General features: G+C 43.0%; 1 protein-coding gene and 1 pseudogene across 1 annotated transcript in view; both read right to left on the reverse strand.

Moving 5' to 3' along the window:
• The window catches only part of SPIN1 (spindlin 1), a 65155-nt gene extending 52810 nt beyond the window's left edge, over positions 1-12345 (reverse strand). Inside the window, exon 1 of the mRNA XM_065878813.1 lies at positions 12307-12345. The gene's annotated coding sequence lies outside the window, so the exon portion shown is untranslated. The remainder of the gene's footprint in view (positions 1-12306) is intronic.
• Positions 12346-21367: 9022 nt separating this feature from the next.
• Positions 21368-22655, reverse strand: LOC136124613 (leucine--tRNA ligase, cytoplasmic-like; annotated as a pseudogene).
• Between the last annotated feature and the right edge of the window lie 3759 nt (positions 22656-26414).

Here is a 26414-nt window from a genome sequence, read left to right on the forward strand (position 1 = left end):
CAGATCAGAAGAAATACCCAGGACGAAGCATGCAAAGGGTAAGAGACTGGGAACGCCTCACATGCATTTAAATGGAGCAGGGGGTAGGGGGGACAGGGCAGCAGAAATACTTTAAAAGATAATGGCTACAAACTTCTCAAAAGAATAGAAAACATTACCACAGATTCAGTAAGACCTATAAACACAAAATATAAATAAAAAGAAATATATACCTAGACACATCATAGAAACTGTTGAAAACCAAAGACCAAAAAAAAAAAAACCATAAAAGCCTGAAGTAAAAAAGATAGATCCCATCCATGACAGCAAATATTAAACTGAGAGTTTACTTTAAGAAAAAAAATGAAAGCTGAAAATCTAATAACTTCTTTCAACACCTTAGAAGAAAACTGACAAGTCAGAACTCTATACATATCAAAAATATCCCTCAAAAGGGAAAATCAATTTGAGATATTTTTAGACTAACATATACTCAAAGAATTCACTATTAGGAGTCACACAACAGGGGAGAAATAAAGAATGTTCTTCAGGCAGAAGGAAAATGGAATTGGAATTATAACAAGGAACGAAGAGCAATGAAAAGGGTAAATCTAAATGGCTACTACTGTACAAATTAATAACGTCCTAAGACAAAATATACACAGAATTAAAATAGCACAAACTGTGCTACCTAAGTGAAACTAATATAAATGGAGTTTAAGTGTCCAGGAAGAGGGGGAAACAACCAAATATTAGATTTTGACAAGTCAAAGATGCATGTTTTAAGTAACTTTGAGGTTAGCAGAGGAAAAAAAAAAAGGCATTCAAAGAAAGCCAAGAAAGGAGTAAAAGACACATAAAACAGGTACAATAAACAGAAAGCACTTATTAAGACAACATACTCAAACCCAACTATGTCAACAGTTGGGTTAAATTTAAATATCAATAGACTAAACACTCCAATTATGAGAAATATTGTCTGACTAGATTTTTAAAATCCCAGCTATATACTGCTGAAAACAGAAACGTCCAAAACATAGTACAAAGACTGAAAGTACAAGGTTAAAAAAAAAGATATACACTGCACCTGCTAATCAGAGAAAAGATAATGCAACTACATTAATATTAAGCTAATCAACCTTTACCTCTAATAACACTTTTGCCTTAAGGAAAGACAATTATTTTAAAAGACTCAACCGGTAAAGAAAATACACAATGCTAAACATTGTATGCACCTAGTAACATAGCCACAAAATAGATAAAGCAAAAATTATCGCAAGTAAGGAGAAACAGACAAATGCAAAATATGAGTATTAATACATTTCTCTTGGTAACCAATACAACCAGCAAACGAAAAGGAAAAAAGGATGTAGAAGAATTTAACACAATTAACCAAGTTAAACTAACAAATATAGAACACTGCATCTAACAAAGACAGAGGCACATTCTTTCCAAGCACACACAGGACATTTACAAAAAGTGATCATATGTTGGACCATAAAGCAAGCTTCAAAAAATTTCATAAGCTTTTAATTACATAGTATTATGACCACAATGGAATGAAGACAGAAATCAGAAAAAAACAAATACAGCACAGAAGATTCTTAGAGCAGTGAAACTATTCTCTATGACACTATAATGTCGGATACATATTATAAATGTCAAAACCCACAGAATATAGAACACCAAGAGTGAACCCTATGTGAACTATGGACTTTGGATGATAATGATTTGTCAATGTAGGTTCACCCATTCTAACAAATGTACAATCTGGTGCAGGATGCTGCTAATGGGGGAGGCTGTGCTTGTGTGGGATCAGGGGGTACAGGGGAACTCTGTACTTTCTACTCAGTTTTGCTATGAACCTAAAGCTGCTCTTAAAAATAAAGTGTATTTAAAACAAAAAAAAGAGTTTATCTGACAAGATAGGTTAATGAGTATGCTATGGTTACAAACCACCCTAGAAATCTTAGCTGCTTAAGATGAAGAAAATTCCCACTCCCACCCATTCCCTCCTCCTCTTTTCCCCACCCTTGCCCTCTCCCCCACCCTCTGCTCTCTGTTTGCTCTACACCGGCAGTCCCCAACCTTTTTGGCACCAGGGACCAGTTTCATGGAAGACAATTCTTCCATGGATGGGGGTGGTGGGGGGGGATGGCTCAGGCGGTAATGCAAGTGATGGGGAGCAGCAGATGAAGCTTCGCTCACTCGCCTCCTGCTGTGCAGCCCGGTTCCTAACAGGCCGCAGACGGGTACCTGTCCGCAGCCTGGGGGTTGGGGACCCCTGCTGTAGCTGGAATAGAAACTGATAGGTATATCCACACTGGAAGTTTGGCATTATCTACTAATACCAGACATAGGCATAATATATGACCCAACAATTCTACTCCTAAGTCTACCCAACAAAAAAGCAAACAAGAAACATGCACCTGAATGTTCACAGCATGCCTGCTCACATGAGCCCCGTGACAGTCATGGAAATGAGCCTGTTCGATCACCTAACATGGGGAGCTGCTCTGTTCTGAATCCATCATCACCATTCCCCCAGCCCAACATTTCCCACAGGCTGTTCTAGCCAATGACTGGCCATAGGCAGGATGCTAAAGCAGGTCCATTCCTGCAGAAGGAACTCCTCTGACCCTAACTTTGGCTGGAGGACATGTCACTGGCCTTGCTTAAACTTTCTTAGAACTGCACTGAAGTCTGAAGACTTATCGTACCAAACGTTCCCTCCAACCTCTTCCTCCTCTACATACATCAGTCCTGCAAGGGGCTGTTGGCTTTCTCACAAGTATTTCTCCCAATACAGCAAAATCTAATCCCAACTTGTTGTCTTCTTGTCCTTCGGGGACCTTAACAGGCTCAAATTGGGAACAACCCAATATTTATCAACAGAAGAATGAACTACTACCATGGATAATACATGAATAAATCATTACATGAATAAACAAACTACAACTATACATGACCGAGTGAATGAAATTAATGACAAAATGAGTAGAGTTCCATGGCTGGTATGTCACAAACCATGGATCTGTAACTACTTCTGTACTTTCAGTATATTTCACCAAAAAAAAAAAAAAAGAAAAAAGAAAAATCAAAAAGGCAAGACTCTGAAAAGTCAACTATCCTTAAACCAAAGGGGAATTTGCTACTTACTATTAACTCAGATTAAGAAGCTACCCATATGCACTAATATGTATAAAATAGATAACTAATAAGAACCTGCTATATAAAAATAAAATTCAAAAATTCAAAAAAAATAAATAAAAAAAAAAAAGAAGCTGCCAGACTGTTTACATGGAGCCCTCCTCCCCCTTCCTTCATCATTCTCACATCCCTCAGAGGTAACCACTGTTAAAAGACTGCTGTGAATCTAATGACATATGCAAATTCTTAAAGCATAGTAAGTACAGATATACAAACATCTTAAAACACATACATGCACACACAAAGTTCTACAACTTGCTTCTCTTACTAAACATTACATTTTCCATGCAGTATAGGGAATTTTTTCCTCTTATTTTTATTTCCCTCTTATTTTTAATAGTGACAGAACATTCCAGAGTATGGACATAAAGATCACTTACTTTACTGTTAACTTCAATATTAGACAGATGTTTCTCATTTTTCACTACCACAAACACCACTATAATGAAAAATCTTACACATACAGGTTTGTACATTTGTGCAAATACATCTATACCATAAATTCCTAGCAGTGGAATTGCTAGGCCGAACAGAGTACAGGCATTTTATATTGTTTCAATGACGCCACCTTCCAAAAAGAGTCCACCAAATTATAGTCCCACAGGTCATATAAACTATATATTTAAAGGCTAATGTATTTTAGATGAACCCTACTTTATGGACTAAAGCTTGTGGTGAAGAGTAATTATGAACGGAAAGTACATAAAATTGCTTTTATCTTTCACTGAGTCAATTTAAGGAAAAATTTCAGAGGGTTACACAAAAATACCAGAGTAACCAAAAAATTACCAGTAGTTACAACCCAGAGATTGATTCTAAATAAAAAAGACCATTTAATAGACCTCACAACCCAGGATCCAACTGTCACCACAGCATTTACAGATCCCAGTTCAGTGCCAGCAGATCCCACTGTGATTTCTGATCTACAGAGAAGAGTGACCAGAGTTCTCAAGGATACTGGGGCTTATCGTACCAAATGCTCAGATGTCTTGCAGGTGTCTTATGGCTGTGGGATAAGGCCTGAGTTGTGAACCTTCCCAGGAAGGGTAAGTCTTTCATGACAAATCCACTCCAATACTCCAATCTCCCTAAGCCTTTGGATACCTTCCTCTACAGTATACCAAGGTAGTTCTGGCACCTCAACTCCACTTAGTACAGGTCACCCTTCGGTTTGTTTCAGGCAATCAACCAAGCAGAGCCCTTTCTAAGCCCTCAAGCTGTAACACTGAATCCAGAATCTCTCCTTATGGGTCCACATCAATAAATTTGGCCTAACCCAACTTTACATTCCCTTCACCTTCAACTCACACCCTTAACATCCATTCCCATAAATATTCCCCAGGTTCCTATTTCTCTCATGGCAAAGTAGACAATCTTTTGGAGGGTAGGCCTACCTCTTCATGGGTCACAATTTGCACCTCACCCTTTGGGGCCTCTTGGGATGATCCTAGGGGAAGCCAAATGCAGGTTTTTCAGGCAAAGGGAGATTAAGTTCAGGGAAGGGATGGAAAGGTTGCTTCTACAGGGAAAGGTAGCCCAGCAGAATTTAGGTGTTCAAGGTCTCCAGCCACATCAGAATCTGACCATATGCCGCTAATCCAGTTTTCAGGATCCCATTCCTTACCAACCAATGTTTTCACTTACAAACGGGGAATTCAATTTGCAGTTTTAGGGCAGTTGTAGAAACCTTCAGGTCCCTTATGTGGAACCTGACCTGGTAATTTAAAACCCTGAACTCATCGTTTTGCTTTGCAACGTTTTCACTTGGCTAGGCTAAATCGCGTTCCCCAAGATTTCCACTCCCATTTGTTTCTAGATTGGGCGGGCCACAAGAGAGACTACTGTGCAGCACGCGGAGGGAGCAAGTGAAGGGGCACACATCTGGTAGGACATCTGCAGCCTGCACCCACTGAACTCCCCATTTGCTTCAATGATGCAAGGCTGCAAAAACTACTCTACCTTCCCCCAGGCTCACTGAGAGTCTCTGCCTCCTGGGCCAAGTGTGTATGGTTACCTCCATGGCAAAGGGCCAGCTCTTTCAGGATATCCACACAACCAAGGTCAGAGGCAACAGAACTGACACATCTTTCCATCTGTCTTGCTGTGGCTTCCAGTCTGGGTTCTCCCCCACTGTACATCCACCTTCCCTTCTCAAATGCCTGTCCTATGGACTGCAAACTCCAGCATCAGGCACACAGACAACAGTCTTATCAACGAGTTGCATCATCAGCTCCTACACTGTGTTAACTGAGATCCCTGAATAAGACTGTCTGACAGACCCCTGTGCAACAGACCACACATTTAACCACACAGCCTCAACCTGCCCTTGGACAATTCTAGTGCCCAGGGAATTTGAGCACTCACAACCCAAGTACTGAACTAAGGACTAGAAAAGTAATTATGGACAAAACAAGAAGAATCTCTACTTTAATGAAGCTCAGCCTTTTTGAGAAAACAAAAATCCATTAAATCATGTGAACAAATGTAACCCTGTAATTTTGATAAGCACCAGGAAGGCCAACAATGTCCCTAATAGAAGAACTTGACTTCAGTAAAGTCAAGAAAACTGCTAGTTACTGTAGCAAGTGGTGGATATATCGAAGTTCCCTATTCTACCTTTATTATAAAATGTGCAAACTCACACAAAACGAATTATTATAAAATGTGCAAACTCACACAAAACGAATTTCATAAAAAAGTGATGCCTGAGACAAGCTCTAAATGAAACTAGGAATAACTGAAACCCGGACGGAAAAGCATTCCAGGAAGAGGGAAAGAACAAATGCCACACTCCCTGGGCACGGGAGATGTGAGAAGGACCTGCATGGCTGGAGCAAGGAAAGCAAAGGGAGATGTGGTACAGGAGAGGTCAAGACCCCAAAGTTTAAGAAATATGCACACCCTTAAGGCCACGTTTTGAAGTTCTGTCCTTAAAGCAACAGGAAGCCACTGAGGGTTTTACGTAAAAGGTGACATAATCAGATCTGCTTTTTTAAAAGGTAATTTCTGACACTAACAAATTACAAACACGTTTACCTTTTAGCCAACAATCTCACTATCTTGAAACTATACCTGCACAAATACAAAACAATACATCCACAAGGTTATTCACAGCAATGGAATATAAACAACCCAAGTATTTATTATAATTAGGAAATGAACTACAAGCACAAAAGAATGGAAAAGAGTGTATACGAAGTGATCTCTAGAATATATTAAGTAAAAAAGAAGAAACAACAGTGTACACAAACTTCTTTTTAAGAAAGGCAGGTAAAAAACATACTTGTGATTAAATTTGCAAAAATAAAACAGTGGAAAAATAAACCAGAAACTAATAAAAGTGGGGCAGGAAGGGTACAGTGCAGGGATAGGAAGAAAAGGGAGAATGTGAACATACCTTAGTAATGCAGCTTTGATTCTGGAACTATATAAATGTTTTACACACTGAAAAAATACATTAAAATATTAAAGAAATCCTTAAAAGTTAAAGATTTCATTCAAATAAACCAAACTAATGATCGAATTGGTTACAAAATCAGAGGGAAAATGTTTTCAAATGATTTTATAATTCAGATTGTCAACTGTACATCCTTGCATGGATACATTTTTAAAACAAGGAGAATAAAATACAAACCTACAATCACTCTACGGTTATTAACATTTTCAAACTACTATATTTATACTGTAGGATAAAGGAAAGGAACTACTGTTGCTAAGAATGCAAATTTTTAACATTAGAGAAGAAAGGATAAAGTCAAAGTAAAAACCCTATAAAGTTAAATGTGAATTGGAAATATCAACACAAAATCAAAATTTATTATTTCCCAAGCCTATCCAATGAAAGCAAGGGCATCTCAGTAGCAGTAAGGACACACAGCACCAGATTTTGTTATCTAAATTCCACTGCCTGATAAAAAGAGCTAAAACAACTGGCTGATAGATATTGGGCAGGAAAAGCACAAAGTGAATCTAAGACATCTTGTAACATGAGCAAGAAACAGTTCAAAGATTAATGGGGTCGCATTCCAGGGAAGAGAACTAGTTTGAAAGGACCAAGCCATGCCCAAATTAGAACAAGCTGAGGGAAAAGAATGATGACTACTTGTTTAAAACACACCAAATACATAAAATTCCTTGGGTCCACAGTGATCCTGAAAGAGAGAAAGCAAAAAGAAACAACAACAAATCAACCCTGTACAAAGGAAAAAGAACATTCTTATCCTGTGTCAGAACCTAAAACTCACACTAGGAATATTAACTTAGATATATGATTAGTTAATATACAGGTAGATATACAGGTCATACATACGTGTAAGTATATAGATCATCTATAGATAAATACGTGGATCATTTGCAGACAGGTCCAAAAATTAAACCTAGGTTATAAGGATATAACTATAAGCAAGCTGAACAACAAATATAAACAAACAAATATAATCTAAGTTTAAAAAGTTGTCATGCTTTATTACTACAGTCTAAAAACATCTAAAATGGTATGAAAATGCTTTATTAACCTCTTCATTTACTCTCTCAACATTTGGATAAAACAATATCCATGATGAATGGATCCTTCCTCCCTCTACCACCCACCACCCACACCCCCAAAAAGTCAACACACTTAACATTCTAGGGACTCCAGACAAATTGCCCCTGCTTCAAATGACTTCATCTGCCTTCTTGAACAGGCTACACTCTTTAAACTAGAGCTCCTACACTGGCAGATTCCTCCAATGCTCCTTTCATACGGTTTAATGCCTTTCAATGGCTCCCCTCACCTTTAGGATAAACACCAACCACCTTAATGAGATATGTACAATTATTTAAAATCTGGCCCCAAATTCATCCCTAGACAGACTGGCCATGCCAAATTATAAGTGGTGTCAGCAGTGGTATGATCAATACCCACAGAGAACTTATGATGTCCAGGGACCCTAGGAATCAGTCACACAGGAGTAACCGATAATACAGGGCAAACTTTTGGTTGTAATTCAAATCCAGAATGATCTCAAACACTCTCTTCAGGACTCTGCTCCTGCTGTCCCTCCATCTAGACTTTTTTCCTCTCCTAATCTATATTCTTAACCCTGCTGGAACATCACCTTCTCTTCCCAGATATCAAAAGCATAGAATTTCCTCATCTTATGTATGGGTATCTTCCCTACCAAGCTGTAAGGTCTCTGAGGGCACATCTTTATACATTATGTCCATGTATGACTTATGGCAATTTTAAGGCCATATAATAAGCACCCAGTAGAGATTTAATTAAAAATTTAATTGGGACTTCCCTGGTGGCGCACTAGTTAAGAATCCGCCTGCCAATGCAGGGGACACGGGTTTGAGCCCTGGTCTGAGCCCTGGTCTGGGAAGATCCCATGTGCCGCGGAGCAAGTACGCCCATGTGCCACATCTACTGAACCTGCGCTCTAGAGCCTGTGAGCCACAACTACTGAGCCCACGTGCCACAACTACTGAAGCCTGCGCACCTAGAGCCCGTGCTCCGCAACAAAAGAAGCCACTGCAATGAGAAGCCCGTGCACCGCAACGAAGAGTAGCCCCTCCTCGCCGCGAGAAAGCCCACGTGCAGCAACGAAGACCCAACGCAGCCAATAAATAAATAAATGTATAAAAAAAAATTTAATTGAAGACGAGCACAACTAAGCAACCTGATGTTGAAAGAAAAATGGTAATAACTATAGCAAAGTTCAAAATCAGGATGGAGAAGGAAATCAACAATGACTGGCACCAGCTGCTGAACTTCAGGAACTGTACTGGGAACTCTACAAATCCATTGCATTTAATTCTCATAATAGCTTTATATGATAGGTTTCATCCTACAGGATGAAACCTATGTTTCATCACAGGTTTAAGCTTTTTAAGAAAGCTTAAAAAGGCTATGTGATGAATCATGTATGTAGCTTTGAACCAGTAAGGAGTGTGGCTGGATTTCAACCCAGACTCTTCTGAGCTGAAGGCCATCTCCATGTCCAACTCCAGAGCTCTTATCCTTTGCACAATTGATTCCCTGCTTTCAATTTCTTTTCATTCAAGGAAAAGAGAAAGAAAACACAATTAAGCATCTAATAAATATAAGAAAGTATTTACATGATATATGTTAACTGTTCTTTCTCAGCAAATTAGAATCCTGCTAATAGCTAATTCAAAAGAAATACCCAACAGCATTATTTTTAATCTCTAAAATAATCCACAACAATTCTTCAGGAACAACAGTATCCTTTTTATGTGTTTCCAACATACCGGCGGAAAAAATGCTAACAATTAAGGAGTGCAGCCAGTGGAGTTTAACTGTATGCAATCAGGTAAGTCATTGGGAAGTGAGAACACTACATAATTAAATTTCTCCTAGTTAAGACCTCAAATTAATAACTCATAATTATACACTATCAGTGTGATAAGAGCCAAATCTGAGGTACTCTTTCCCATAGGATGCACAGGCACACACAAATCACATCAACCTCCCAGTCCACAATTTATAGGAGTGGTACCATTACCCGTAAGGACACCAATGACCAACGTTTCACCATTACCTGGATTTCAAAAGTGTTACTAGATATTACACGAAAAACAAAACAAGAAAGGATCTGGGGCCAAATACGGAAAACAGTGCTGGTACTATTCCTCAGAGCCCTTAACCTGATAATGTGAATTGTGACCCTTGGGGAGAAGGAAAAGGACAAAGCAATGTTTCCCAAACTAAGGTAACCAAGAACCGTTCTGTTTTTCCTGTAGCATTTCTTAGCACTAGTATTACCAAGAATACCACCTTAAACACTGCTTCAGATATATATTCCAAAACTAAGTAAATACTGTTACTGTGGTCTGAATTGGTAAATAAAGGTACTGTCAGAAACAGTACTATCAAAATTCTGGGGCCAATAGAAAACCTTAAAAAAAAGAATGCTAGGGGCTTCCCTGGTGGCACAGTGGTTGAGAGTCCGCCTGCCGATGCAGGGGACACGGGTTCGTGTCCCGGGCCAGGAGGATCCCACATGCCGCAGAGCGGCTGGTCCCATGAGCCATGGCCGCTGAGCCTGCGCGGCTGGAGCCTGTGCTCCATAACGGGAGAGGCCACAGCAGTGAGAGGCCCGGGTACCACAAAAAAACAAAAAGAATGCTAAGTTAATCATAGAGATGACTGAGGGCCTCTTTTCCTTACCCATTTCACAGCATTTTAAAATAACCATTTTGCATTTTGTGGGACTTCTGGTGGTCCAGTGGGTAAGACTCCGCATTCCCAATGCAGGGGGCCCCGGGTTCGATCCCTGGGTGGGGAACTAGATCCTGCACGCATGCCGCAACTAAGAGTTCACATGCCACAAGTAAAGATCCTGTGTGTGGCAACTAAGACCCGGCACAGTCAAAAAAAACAAATAAATAAATACTAAAAAAAATAAAGTAACCATTTTGCTACTCGAGTCAAAATAAAGAAATTCTATTTTATTTCTCACAAGAAACACACATCTACTACCCATAATTTTGACAAACATATTTAGCAACTCTTACATTTAATTATCAAGTCTGATAATAAAGGTTCTGTAATCCAGCAGCTACTACAACTTTTTGGTATTTGCCCATTAACCAAGGTTGGGGGGACGGGGGAGAAGCCTCCTCATTTCACTCGGCCCCCATCTGAAATTTCACAGCCTCTGAAAGTTCACAACCTTTAAGAATGTTCACAAACTCAATCTGTCCTGGTATACATCCTCAAGTGTAGGTTTAGTTTTCACTTCCTAACAAAAGCTGTGTAGAAAGCAATTACTGTACTCTCCATCAATGCTTTCAGACCGCGGAGTTCCTTCCAGAAAATTCCAACAGAAGTTATACAGGAATTCGCATTTTGGTAGGTATGTCGTCTCTGGCACAAGTCACGTTATGCAGTGTAACCCGTTAACACTTAAATGTATTTGGTGTTGCTTTTTAACGTACAGCAAAATCCGTATTTGCTACTCCAACATGCATGGAAAACCCTCTCCAAAACCAGGAATCTCAATCCACAAATCATAAATAGCAAATAAACGTAAAGCAAATGCGTAAACAGATTTGGGGTGCCTATTTCGTGGCATTTATTGCTGAAGCCATCACTAAAATCTAACCCGGTAGAGTCGAGGACGCATCCGCAGTTGGAAAGATGAACAGAGCCAAACCGAAGGCACTGCGCAGTTTCCGAGCCGTGCAATTAATCTCAGCAAATGCTTGCGGAATGCGTTCAAGGTCACTCGTGATGAAAAAGAAAAGTGTGTGTGTGAGTGTGGGTGTGCAGAAACCCCGCCGTCCGCCAGTCCCGCGCATAGCTGACCAAGGCGCGCGGACAGGCAGCCAAGGGGGCGGCGGAAATTAGGCGGGGGGTGTTACGGGGAGCCCCGAAAAACCACCTTCTCCACGAAGCCTACTGCTGCAGGACCCAGGGCAGCCGCCGGGGAGGCTACGCCGTCGTAGGTACACAGCCCTGGGTGGGAGACCAGCGCCAGGCCTCAGGGGGATCCCGAACCCGGAAAACCCCCTCCCCTTTCTGAGGTCTCGGTGCAGAGCCCCTCTCTCTCTCACGCTCCGGGAGGCAGTCCCCATTCCCTCCCCCACCTCCTTCCCACCCTCCACCCCAGCCCCTCCCCACGCCCCGAGGGCTCGTTCCCCTCCCCCCTTTACATCCCCTCCCACCCAACCAGGGATACAGTCCCCACCCCCGCCCCAGGGGACTCGAACCCCTCCCCCTCAATACCCGAGGGTCCCATTCCTTCCTCCCCGCCCAGCCCGGGTTATGCAACACTCACCCCGCCCCGCCCCCCACCAGGGCCCGCCGCAGCGCCCCCGCCGCCCCGCGCCCCCCGCCCACTGTGTGCCGAGGCCTCCGGAACAAAGCGCGCGGGCCGACCGGCCTGGCCGGGGGCGGCGGCCATGTTGGCGGGGGCGGCGAACAAAGGCGCGCGGTCAGAGCCCGAGGCCCCCGCCCGCGGCCCGGCCGGCAGGGGGCGCTGTGCAGGCGCCACCCGCCGCCCGGACAATGCGCCTCGGCCCACTGCTCCCCGGGCGCCACCGTCCCTCAGCGCGCCCCGCCCGCGACCCCGTTGCGGCGCCCGCTTCCCCACGGCGCACGGACCTCACCTGCCGGCCACCTAGGCCGCCGTCGGCAGCCCGCGGGCCCTGCCGTCCCGCGCCGCACTCCCGCCCCGGCCCAACCGAGCCAGACGGCGCCGCCCCGCCCCCGCTCCGCGGCCGCCGCCGCCCGCCCCCGGCCGCACGGCGCACGCGCACTGCGCCCGCCGACTGCACCGGCCGAGCGGCCCGGCCCCGGCCCGACGGGCCGTACTACGCAGGCGCTGCAGTCGGTGGGCGGGGCCTAGAGGGCGGAGGGCGGGGCCCGGCGGACTTGGCTTGAGACTGCTCACCTGGTGGTGGGGCGGGACTGAGTGAGGGAGGGCCTGGAGGTGGGGCGGGGCCTGGTGGCAGAGCAGGCCTTGGTCTGGCACAACTCACCTGGCCGCCGAACAGAGCGGAGCAGGGCCTGGCGCCGGGTGGGGCCTGGCGGCGGGGAGGAGCCGGGCGCGGCTCTCACCTGGGGGCGGGGCCTGGCTGGGGGGCCAGGCTGCGCCCCCGCTGCGCGCTGGAAGAGGCGGCGTTCAGGGCCCGGAGGCCCGGGAGAGGGGCGGCGCGGTCGCAACGGAAGTCTGGCATCCTTGGAAGTTTCGTTTTCGCGCGGTGGGAGGGCTTTCACCGAATGACTGTCCCTCCTCGTCCTTGAATTTAAGCAGCAAGTCGACCTGCGTCGCGCACGCCGCCCGTTTGGATAAAACCGGATACAGTGACAAGGCCCTCCACTGGCTGAGCCGTGGCCGCAGAGACAGCGTCCAGTGCCTTCCGACTCACCGCGCGGACCCCTCCGCCGCACTGCGCCACCGCGGCACGGACCCGGGCCTCGCCCACTCACCTGCCCTACCTGGCAGGGGAAGGTGAGCTCTGCAGCTCTTGACCCTGCACTCCCTCCCCGTGCGCCGCCCCCACCACAAACTGGAGAACTCGCTCGGCTCTCCGCGGAAGTCAGGAGCCAGGCATTCCCACGGTTACTCGTGAACTTGTTTGAGTTATGTTTAAGCCAAGATGCCCTTTGAGTGTCAGGTTAATTGTTTGCAGGAGGACGGGGAGAGGAAGGAAGCGTCCAGAACAGTTTTGACTCCTGCGGAGTGCCGTACCTGGAGGCTGAACCCCGGGTCTGAACCCCTACCCCAGCCTGGAGTTCTGCCCCCTCCAAGCCCTGGCCTGGGACTCTCCTCTCCCCACATCCTCATCACCCGACTCCCGCCCAGCCCTCTCCGCCCACCAGACCGGTGTCCTCCAGCGAGTCGCTGGGCGGACGTGGTTCCTCGAGTGCAAAAGTGCAGTCACTTCGTAATAAACCGCCTCCCCGAATGTTGTCAGGTCAAATGACAGATGTATTATTGGAAAGCACTGTGTATACTCTAACCTGCAGGACAATTGTCAGTTAGCAATGCTCTTTGGGATTTTACTGGCACCTTTTTCTTCCAAGTAAGATTGATACGTGCCTGTTGGAACAATTAAAGTGCTCATCTCAGATGACACACTTGGCAAGAGCTACAAGTTCACAGGCCAAGTAGAGGGCCAATTTAGTTACAGATATACAAAAGTGTGGCGCCATACTTACCAGTTAGGAAGTGTTGAGAAATTGTTACTTTCCTTTGTGTTTAATGTTTATGATGCATACATTAGTGGAGCATTTCAGAAACAAGGAGAACTGGAAGGAGGCAGGTGCCAAGGAGTCAGTTAGTTGGAATATTTCAGTGGCATCCCCTGGATTTCTCCACCTCGCTACTGTTGACATTTGGGGTCAGATAACTCTTTTTTAAGGGAGATGTTTGGCAGCATCCCTGGCCTTTACCCTCTAGGTGCCAGTAGCACACTCCCTTCTCCAACATGAAAACCAAAAATGTCTCCAGACAAAGCCAAATATGTTGTCCTATCCCCTCCAACACCGGAGAACCCCTGTTTTAAAGTTGGCCTCTAGTGATGATCACTGGGAGCTATCAAGAATGCACAGGCCAGGGCCTCCCTGGTGGCGCAGTGGTTAAGAATCCGCCTGCCAATGCAGGGGACATGGGTTCGAGCCCTGGTCTGGGAAGATCCCACATGCTGCGGAACAACAAAGCCCGTGTGCCACAACGAATGAGCCTGCACTCTAGAGCCCGCGAGCCACAACTACTGAAGCCCACGCACCTAGAGCTGGTGCTCCGCAACAAGAGAAGTCACCGTAATGGGAAGCCCATGCACCACAACGAAGAGCAGACCCTGCTCACTGCAACTAGAGAAAGCTGCACAGCAACGAAGACCCAACGCAGCCAAAAATAAAAATAAAATTTTTTTAGTTAAAAAAAAAGATATTTTCTAAAACAAAAAAGAATGCACAGGCCAGGGAGGTCAGCCAGCCCTATGTCAGAAAGGGCCACACTCCAGAGAAGGCAACTACTAGTCTTTCTGCTAAAAATATCTCCATGGCCCTCAGAAACCTTACTTGCTAGCGTGCTGAATGTCAAAAATGAGGTTTTACGTCACCCATGTATATCTGCCAAAAAGGTTTAAAACGAAGCTAGTCACAGGGGAAGAAATCAGACAAATCCAGTGTGAGAGACCTTTTGCAAAACAGCTCCACCAGACTCTTCAAAAAATCAACATCAAGAAAAGCACTGGAAAGCTAGGAATAAGTTCAAACATAAGAGACCACAACCAAATCCATTGCATGACCATTGATCCTACACCAAGTTGAAGGAAAGAAGCTATGAAAGAGATTTGGGAGATAATTGGAGAACTTGATGGAAAATATATTAAAGAGAGTATTATTTAGTCTGTTAAATGTTTCACTGTGATAATGGCTATGTTTGAGAATGTCTTTGTTCTTCGGAGTTGTGTGATGAACTATTTTAAAAGTTGTGGTGGCTACAATGTTCTTTCCAATAGCTCAGAAACATGTATTTTATATACAGATAAAGCAAACGTAGCAGAAGGTTAACAATTGGTAAATCTAAGTGATGGGTATATATGTTTTAATTCTGCAATTTTTTCAACTTTTCTGGAAAACTGAAATTTTTCAAAATAGCAAGTTAGAAAAGTGGAATACGAAGTATTTTGTGAATTTTTGGAATGCTAAATAAGCCAAATTGCTTCAACTTCCCAGGCAGCCTCTATTCTCTTCCAACTTGCTAACTAAGCATTTCCAGAAACTTAATTTCTTTACAGTTTTTCAACCACACTGTACTTCTGGAGATTACGTCAGAAGGGCCTGCATGTATTTTTCATCCTGCAGGAGCTATATTGCTGGCAAATATAAACAGGCGTGTTAAAAGTTTCAACTTATACAAGACCTATGTCTATTTTAATGCTGGATCCCAGGGATCCTACTTGGGGAGAAGGGAATTTCTGCCCCAGAGATGAACCCACAGTGAACCTTGGTATATTCACCCCACTGACATTGATGGATCATAGGAAACTGATCCTCAGGAGCCTTTTTAAATTAGTTATATTTATTACAGGATTATTCAGTTATTCAACACAGCAAAAAGTATTCAGTCTTCAGTATGTACCCCATGCAATAGGGATGATTCTTTGTATTAACTTAACCTCTAGGTGAGTGAGCCTTATAGGCCACCAGTCACCTTGTAAGTAAGGATGATCTCTCCCCAGTGTTTGCCTGGGTCAACTCCCAATTGGATGCTATAGCCTGCTGTCCCCGGGGAAGTGGAGACAAAGGTCATTGAACTGGGAGCACTCAGGGCTTACAAGTTTAACATGATGACCCTCATTATGATTGTAGCTTATGCTGGTTCTCCTACTCGCACTTGTGGCTATGGATTATGGCTATGCTGGTTAGGCAGCCCTATGTGAATCCTGAGAAGATGGTGGCCTCACTAGGACAGAAGCCACTCCTCTCCGCTGGCTCTGGGGTCAGATCTCTGACGAGAGCCACATTGATGCACATGTTCTACAGGGAGAAGCATGAGGTCTAGGGCTGTCATCCAGGGCAGAGGTGACCAGAACCTACCTGGATGGCCAGCAGTGGGGCCAAAAAAGAAGGAAGAGGTAAGGAATGCTCAGGGAAAGGCAGGGTCAGCGCTGCCTGGCACCTCTCCAGGTATTTACCCCACTCAGGGCTACAGGAGGCTGGAATGAGTGAGGATGGTTTCTCCAAGCCTCTTAGCACCCTCTGTCACATTGTGTCTTCTGAACTTCCAGAGAGCACACCTTTTTTTCTATTTTCTGCTGTATCTGTACTGCCTGGACTAGAGCCTGGTGAGAGATGTGGTTCATTAAAGACTACAGAAGACTAGTTGTGGTTTGTAGCCAGCTTCCCCAAGTTTGTTTCATGGCCTCAATGCAGAAGTTTTTCTTCGAGGGGAAGTAACCAGTTAGGGGAAAAAAACAGGTTTGCCAGAGGTGCTACCGCAGACTCTGCAGGAGCCACACACAGACCTAGATCCAACACCCTGGCTTCTGACCCCCTCCCCTCCCCCTCTGCCTCCCCACCCTCCCCACCCCCCACCCCCACCCCCACCCCCATGCCCTCTCTAGTGTCCTCACCCTGTTGGAGAGGGGGAAATTTCCCCCTTTACTCCTCTTGAGTTCCTGTGGGTGGACTAATAACAAAATTAACACAAGACAGAAGAACAGGAGAAAAAGAAACATTTTAATTCATGCACATGTAGGCCTCATAGAAATGGGATCTACGAGGTGACCAAAGCAGGCAGATTTTATACTTTTTAGACAAAGAAAAAATAAATTTGTGAGGAATTGACAATACAAACTTACGTTTTGGGTGCTCAATTAGTGAAAAATCTAAACAATTTGGGCTTGGGGTAGTAAATTTAAAAAGTAACAGCGTTTGTTTATACAGGCTTCTCAGCCTGATTTCCTTGTCTCTGGTGATAAGTATCTCTCTTTGCCTCCTGGTACAAAAAGGGTACCTTTCACATGGGAGATTTATTTCCTGTTTTCAGGGAGACAGAGGGGAAGGTCAGAGTGTCCCTCTTACATTGGTCATTTCTTAAGTAACTTTAATTCAAAATAATCAATGTGCCATTGTGGCATATTTGGAGGCAGTCCGCCCTGGCTCCAAAAACCTCAACCAGGAGGGTATGAGTCCCTTCCTTTCCCATTCTGAAAGGAGAGGTCTGGCCACCTTGCTTCCCAGGAAGCCTCAGACCAGGTAGACCTGAGCAGCTTCCTATTAGAGGGGGAAGGAGCCAGATTTCGCAAGCCTCTTTCCTTGGAAGTCTGGCAGCAGTGGGACCAGAAGAACCAAAGAGGACCACTTTCTTCTCAGGAATTCTCTCAGAAAGTACTCTTTCTCTACACTCATTTTTGGCTTACCTTGGAACCTCAGGAAAATCATAAATTAGAGCGCCATTCCTCTTCCAGGCTTCTCTCAAATAATTGAAACTATCACTGTCACAGCACTGCTGAATGAAAAAGAGAGCCAGAAGAGCCTTTCCACTCCCTGGCTCAACAGATATCAAATGGACCCTACGGAGCACAAGGTACTGCATTAGCCTCTGGAGGGGACACTGTGTCTACATGCACAAGAATGTTTACACTTCATGAAGGGAACATCACATGGTGCTAAGGAAATATTTACTGAATGAATGACTCCAAGAAAGAAACAGCAGGAGCAGAGTTCAGCCATCTGGTCAACTAAGCAGCTTCCTCCCCTGGCTCACTCCCACCTTTCTCCAGGTCATTCTCTACCCAGCAGGCAAATATATGCTTTTAAATGTCACCTCCTCAGAGAAGCCTTTTCTGACCACCTGCACAAGTAGATTGCCCTCTATTCTCTTTTACTGACATCCTTGTTTATTTTTCTTTGTAGTACTGATTCTCTTTTGTAATTACATCCATCACTGACTTGTTTAGTCACCACCCACCCCATTATAAAGTCCAGAGGCCAGAGGCAAGATCTGTTTTCCTTATCAATATACCTCCTAGAGGACAGTAAGTGTTCAACAACTATTTGTTATAAATGAATACATGACTTGACTGAATACTGTATCATGCGCATTTGTTAGAACATAGGGTTTGTGAAGGGCCTCAAGTGCCAGGATATTGGGGAATTTAAATTCTATGCACATGTAAGGGAGTTTCACCATCCAGTGGGAGACAATTGAAGATGTTCAGTCAGGTTCGTGGGGTGACTTTTTTAAATCAATCTGTTGTTATCTAGAAGAAAATTTAGAGTAGAAATTATGAAATATAGGCAACCATGTAGAAGGCTACTGAAATAACTTGGGGGGGCTGGATTTGAACTGGATACAATGCTTATGAAAAGGGTAATATAACAATAACTTTTAAACAGCAAGCAATACATATGACTGGTTCACTTTGCTGTGCAGCAGGAGCGAGCACAACATTGTAAAGCAACTCTAAAATAAAAAAAAAATTTAAAAGGAACCCAAGTAAAAAATATATATTAAAAAAATAAAACAAACAGCAAGCAAACTACTCGATGATAGAGGAGAGTTATTATTTTATTGAGGAGGAGGATTATGGTTAGGTTGAGATGGAGGAAGTCCTCATGATTTAAAGAAACATCCTGAAAAAAAAATTTTTTTAAGTATTTATTTATTTATTTGGCTGTGCCAGGTCTTAGTTGTGGCATGCAGGATCTTTAGCTGTGGCATGTGAACTTTTAGTTGTGGCATGTGGGATCTAGTTCCCTGATCAGGGATCGAATCCAGGCCTCCTACAGTAGGACCGCTGAATCTTAGCCACTGGACCACCAGGGAAGTCTCCTGAAAAATTTTGATTAAATGATATGATGATACAGTTATGCTGAGTTCTCTCAACAGAGTGGTTTTGCCTGGTTATGTAAATGGAATCAAACAGTGACCTGCCTACATACAACATAACACTTCAATACTGTTTATGCATCCCTAGGGATGCTGTATGTGAACTGGAAGATAGCTGCTCTTGGCTATATTCCTAGAAGTGGGATTGCTGAATAAAGAGTATGAATATTAGTAGAAATATTAATACATACCACACCCATACAATGATATGAATGTCATTTTATATCTTTGCAAGTTCAGTAGGTGAACAAAACCATATCCCATGATAGTTTTTATTTACATTTGTCTCATTTTATGACAGGTTGGTCTCTTTTCATATATTTAAGTCATTTGAGCCTCAGAAATCTACTAAAAACTATTAGAAGTAATAAACAAGTTCAGCAAGGTTGTAGGATATAAAATCAATATACAAAAGTCAATTTTTTCCTATACAGTAGCAATGGGTAAACCAAAAGTGAAATTAAGAAAACAATTCCTTTTATAATAGATTTCAAAAGAATAAAATAGGAATAATTTTAACAAAATAAAAACAAAAATTATACTCTGAAAATTACCAGTGTTGAAAGAAATTAAAGAACTAGATAAGTTTGAAAGTATCTCATGTTCACAAACTGGAAAACAATATTTATAGATGGTAATACTCTCCAAATTGATCTACAGATTCAGTACTATCCTTATCAAAATCTCGACATTTTTGCAGAATTTGATAAGCTGATCCTAAAATTTGTGTACAAATTTAAGGAATACAGAATAGCCAAAACAATATTGAAAAAGAAGAATAAAGTTTGAGGAATCACACTTCTCAATTTTAAAACTTACTACAAAGCTACAGTAATTAAGACAATATGGTATTTACATAAGCATAGATATATAGGGAATTCCCTGGTGATTGAGTGGTTGGGACTCCGGGGTTTCACTGCTAAGGGCCTGGGTTCTATCCCTGGTTGGGGAACTAAGATCCCACAGGCCACTGTGTGGCAAAAGAAAAAAAAAAGAGTAGATATATAGATGGATGGAGTAGAATTTACAGTCCAGAAATAAGCCATCACATTTACAATCAATTGATTTTCAACAGGGTACCAAGACAATTCAAAGGGGTGCCAGTATTTTCAACAAATGGTGCTCAGACAAATGTATATCCACATTTTAGAAAAAGAAGTTGGACTTCCATCTCACACTACATGTAAATATTAACTCAGAAGTACCAAAGACCTAGATGTAAAAATTATAAAATGCTTAGAAGAAAACATAGAAGAAAACATAGGTATAAGTCTTTGTGACCTTAAATTAGACAATGGTTTCTAATTCTAACACCAAAAGCACAAGCAACAACAACAACAAAATAGGTAAACTAGTGATCCCCAAAAGTAAATCTTTTGAGCTTCAAAGAACACCATCAAGAAAGTGAAAAGACAACCCATAGAATGGGAGAAAATATCTGCAAATCACATATCTGAAAAGGCACTTGTATAAAACATACAAAGAACTTAGCAACACAATAATAAAACAACAAATAGCCCAATTAAAAATGGACCAAGTATCTGAATAGTTCTCCCAAAAAGATAAGCAAATGGCCAATAAGCACAGGAAAAGTGTTCAGTATCATCAACCGATGAAGGACCACATATTGTATGATTCCATATATCTGAAATGTCAGAAATAGGCAAATCTGTAGAGACAGAAATTAGATTAGTTGTTGCCTGGGATGAGGGGTTAGGAAGACTGAAGAGTGATGACTAAGGTGTGCAGAGTTTCTTCTGGGCGTAATGAAAATGTTCTAAAATTGATTATGATGATGGATCCATAACTATGGGAATGTACTAAACACCATTGAATTTTACACTTTAAAGGTGTGAATTACCCGTAAATGAATTAAATCTCAAAAGAAGCTGTTCAAAAATGAAACAGAAAACAGTCATTTGATATTTATTTCTTGTGAATTGTCTATGTCCATGGTCAATTCTTCTATTTGGATTTTTGTTTTATTTTTCTCCTTAATTTGTAGGAACTCTTTGCACCTTGAAGAATACTAGTCTTCTGTCATATGTGTAGCAAAAAATTTACCGAATTTTATTTGGGTTTTTCTTTTGTTTGTATTATTTTTTTCCTGCAAAGTTTTTGTTAACACCAGACAATAAAACAGCCAGTTATTATACCAGCAAAGCAAGTTTATCTGGGAGCAGAAAACAACTGCAATTCGAGACACGCAACTATAGCAAACCACATTTAGGTCCAGCCTAAGGTTCTCATAGCCCATCTGTAGGCACAGTCATAGTAGTAATATCCCCAGAAACCAGGATAAATCTCCAATGTGCCTGAATTTAATGAACAAGATATATCATTGTATCACCAATATCTGCCCATAGCCCATTTTCAGTGAGATGAATTTTCTTGCTCGTGGGGTCCATGTGGAAAACAGCATGCTCAGAAATGGGCATCTCCTCAGCATGCTCTTTTCCCAGGACAGGAACTTGCCAAGGCCCCAACAGTGGATCGTCAAATCTCATCAGTTTCACTTTGGAAAGGTCTTTGATTCCTCGGTCCACTTTCATTAAACGCCAGATTATAGAATCACGGTTATCTCCTCGCCTGATTTCAATTTTGGTTGAGAAGTGGCCATTGAATGGCTGAGAATTCACTAGGGAAGCTGATACACCAGGTTCTGTGCTAAAAACATTAAGTGGTTTCCCAGAACAGCAATCTTCCCTGACTTTATCTGCTTCAGAGGCACACTTGAGTTCTGTGTGTTCTAGCTCAAGGGAATTGGTCAGATAGACTCTATTCTCCATGAGCACTTCAAATTCTAATTGCAAATCTAGAACATGAGGTCCCATCTTCTCCAGATTTTCCTTAATCATTGTGACAAATGGCATCACTTTCTTCATGTATTTCTTCATTTCTGGCAAATTGCCTAGTTCATTAGCATGACTTTGTTATCAGGCAATTTTCCACTGTTGGTCTCAAAGTGATTATGCAGAACTGACAGGGTGATGTGTTGCCAAGATGGATAGTTCTTCGCCACATAGATGGTGCAATGTGAAGGCTACTGAAGGGGCTGCTTGTCAGTCTTCTTCTCTTTAGCTAGTATCATATAGTTCTTGAGTCAGTCTAAGGTCATGTGCTACTTCTATGAGATACTGTGAGGAATGTATCAAGCTTTCATCCACAGGACCTGCCAGAGGCCATGAAGCATTCATAACTAAGTTGGGCTTTCCCAGGAGTGTCCAGATGTGCTCACACAAATGAGGACAGAATGGAGCCAAGAGAAGTGTCTGAACTTCAGTAAACCGGAACACAGGTCTTGGTGCATCCCTTCTATGGCCAATTCATGGTACTTATCTTTTGCTGCCTGAAACTCAAAAACCCTGTTTTCAAAGCTTCTTTAAGCATCATCTTTTCATGGTTTTGATCTGTTTTTATAATTTCACTGGCAAAAACTCTATCATTGAAGGTGTTGGCAGGACCACTTCTTAGGCTATCCCAGTTGGCAACCATTTCTTTCACCCATTCCACCCAGGTGTACGGATGGAGAATACCTGCATCTGCCATGGTTTCCATAAAGTTAGCATCTTCAACAGTGTCACCAGCATCAGCTAGAGCCAAGCACATTCCATCGGCTGAATATTTATCAAGAGCTTGGGTCAAAGTGAGGAAGTTGCCTGTGGAGTTTTGACATCAAAATCCAGCAAAGAAGTGCAGCAAAGTAAGGAGAGGAAACTTTTTGTTGAGAAGGGAAAGTTGGGAGGGGCTATTATAAACAAAAAGCCCACTAGAGCAGGGGTCCCCAACCCGGGCCACAGACTGGTACCGGTCTGTGTCCTGTTAGGAACAAGGCCTCACAGCAGGAGGTGAGCGGCGGGTGAGTGAGCCATTCATCTGTATTTACAGCCACTCCCCATCACTCACATTACCACCTGATCTCTGCCTCCTGTCAGATCAGCCTCAGCATTAGATTCTCATAGGAGCATGAACCCTACTGTGATCTGCGCATGCGAAGGATCTTATGAGACTCTAATGCCTGATGATCTGAGGTGGAGCTGAGGTGGTGATGCTAATACTGAGGAGCGGCTACAAATACAGATTATCATTAGCAGAGAGGCTTGACTGCACAGAGACCATAATAAATCAATTGCTTGCAGACTAATATCAAAACCCTATCAGTGAGTGACAAGTGACAATTAAGCTGCATCTGGTGGCAGGCTTTAAGTCAGAATTTGACACTTATTTTAGTCTGCACGTGGCCCACCCATTATTTTATTTACCACTTCCATCCGGGCCTCTTTCCCACACTGTGCACTTGTCTCAGTCATAGTCTTGGTAAGCCCACAAGCTCACCCTAGCCAAAATGAGTAAAAAACAAATGTCGCTGAAGAGCTTCTTTGAAAAGGGTGAAAGACCCAATGATGAGAGAGCAGAAGACTCTCAGGCTGCCAACAAAAAAAAGCTGCATTTAAAGGAAAATACCAAGAGTCTTACTTAAATTGCAGCAGGTGATTCACATTCTCCAAGCCCACTTTGTATAATATGTGGAGACCAGCTATCCAACGAAACCATGAAACCTTCAAAACTGCTCATCTATCTCAGCTTTCACAAGAGTTTGAGCATTACTTCCCAACCACAAAAGACCCCTGAACTGGGAAGGAATGGATCTGCGACCCATTTGTGAATAAGCCAGGTGAATTGACTTTGTCTGTGCTAGAAGAGGATCAACTGCTTGAGATTGCAAATGATGGTGGCCTTAAAAGTATGTTTGAGACAACTTTAAATCTCCATACTCCATACATTCTGGATTAAAGTCACAGCGGAATATCCTGAGATTGCCACAAAAGCACTGAAAAGCCTGCTTCCATTTGCAACATCCTATCTTTGTGAAACAGGGTTTCCTGCAGTGACAGCAACCAAAATGAGATTACGGAGTAGACTGGACATAAACAACACACTTCGGGTGTCCCTGTCTCCCATCACCCCCAAATGGGAAGATATAGTTGCAGGAAAACAAGCTCAGGGCTCCAACTGATTCTGCATTATGGTGAGTTGTATAATTACTTCATTATATATTACAATGTAATAATAATAGAAATAAAGTGCACAATAAATGTAATGTGCTTGACTCATCCCGAAACCATCTGCCCCACACCCGGTCCATGGAAAAATTGTCTTCCACGAAATGGGTCCCTGGTGCCAGAAGGGTTGGGGACTGCTGCACTAGAGGAAACTGGGAGTTCAAAGTATAGTGGCTTTTCATTGGTTAAGTTGTGACAGTCTCTCATTGTCTGAGCCATGCCAAGCAAGAAGAAAATCTCTCTTCCTCCTGCTGGTGGTAATAAAGTAGTATCATTCCTGTAGGAGATGGAAGGTACTTCTCTTCCTGTTGGGATCTTATAGACTTCAAATGGTATCTGTGTGAGAGCTCCCCCTTCTGCCCTCCCAACTCTATTTTAGTGAGGTTTCCCTTCATTAAGAGAATGAAGAATGTCACCAGGCTTATCAGTAAATAAAGGATGTTGGGGCCATCAAGCCATCGACCACTGCAGATGCCCCATAATGTGCACCATGAAGAGATTCAGGATGGAGAAAAGCAGGATACCAGTCCTAGAGAGTTAAGGTGCATATCAAAGGAATAATTTCGATGAGCCCAGACTCTTGCATCTTCCCATAGATAGAAAAGTGCTAACTTGAGATGTCTGGTTTTCTTTAGTTAGCAGTAACTTTTGATGTTTTGAGTACCTGCTTTTAGTTGCAAAAACTCCTGTATATCCTGGATCCTCCCTTGCCTCTTTGGAGCAGTCCCTTAGAGCTATCAGAGATATTAAATCTGTGAAGCCACAATGCTTGCAAACAAGGACCCTGGGTGGTGATTATTTTCACAATTTGCCTTCAAGACTGGGTCATCTACCAACTTCAGTCTGGGCCTCACCGCACCTCCTGTGGCTATGAGGATGATTCAGAGGACTGAGCAAAGCCTGAGACACATACAGTGAGCACTGGCATTCTAGCAGATAACATACATCCAGGATAACCCACAGAGGTGCAACCTGTGGCCAGGACAAAGCCAAAACCTATGGAGAACGTAGCTAAGATGCTAGCTCCCAGGCATTGGCAACCTAGGGACAGAGAGGCTCCCACCGGGTATGATCTGTCCCAAGCCCTGATCCCAAGGCCTTCTACTTTTCATAGCAATGCCAGCTTCCTGGAAGGAGGAGGGAGTCTTCATTTCAGGAGGGCGGGAAAGGCCAGTTTCATCTATTCTTTAGATATCCCCCAAATCTGTGAGTCCTTAGCAATTTGAGTCTCAAACCCACTTTTCATACTTCTCAAGTTTTTTTTCTCAAACTAAAATCTCTGCCTTGAGACCTCAGAAGCCTACTCTGTAAATCAAAAGCCAAGAATTTTGTTATCTTCAGTCTTTTTCTGATCACCTCTCCTGTGAGGCAGAATAGTTGGAATGTTCTAGATAGATGAGCTCCAAACATGTTCGATCTCAAAGTTGAAAACCTTTTGAGCAAGCACCCCCCTGTGTGAATGTGCTTCTAATGTGTGTCCATATATACTACTGCTAATCTTTACATAAAAAACTGGCAAAGCGTAGCTTTTTCTCTCTGCCTTGGATGTCAATTAAATTCAATATAAGTTCGCCCAGCTAGAGTGCGTGCAGTGACTTTCTGCTAATGATAATGTTGTGTTGATAGGTGGTGGAGGCTAAGGGGAAGAATTTTTAATTCCAGGAGATATGGTTTTTGGTTCTCAAGGACAAAAGTCAACTGGCCCTTCGAAGCTCTTCTTGGAGTAGTATCCGGCAAATCATTCCTTAATTACCCTGTTCACCCCTTATGTTCCAGGCTCCTCAGTGGGCTCTGTACTCCTCCTCCATTATTGCAGTCGAAGAGCTAGACTTCTGAGGGTAAAGGAAAAAAAAATGTTGCTTGCTATTCCAGTTCTACAACCATCAATCCATTAACCACTGCAGTTGCCTGGTCACCTGAGGGGAATTCAGGATGGAGAATAACAGGAAGCATTCTGGGTTTTGGATACCAGCCCCTAAGTAGTTAAGATGCATATCTAAGGAAAAATTTCAATGACCCCAGATTTTTGCATCTTTCTATATACAGCAAAGCACTAAAATCATTAACTTTATATGTCTGTTTTTTTGTGATTAGCAGTAATCTGACGTTCAACTACATGTTTTTTTTGTTTGTCTTTTCCAGGAAAAATCTCATATATATATGCTGGCTTCTCCCTTACTGCTTCGGAACAGTTTCTCAGGGCTGAGAGGCTGTCTCCTGGTCTACAGTCCTCAGCAAGACGCTGAATATACTCAACTCACAGCTCTTACAGTGTGTGTGTTTTTTAAGTCAACATGAGTCATCG

Source organism: Phocoena phocoena, chromosome 6 (genome assembly GCF_963924675.1).
Source record: "Phocoena phocoena chromosome 6, mPhoPho1.1, whole genome shotgun sequence".
Lineage (NCBI taxonomy): Eukaryota > Metazoa > Chordata > Mammalia > Artiodactyla > Phocoenidae > Phocoena > Phocoena phocoena.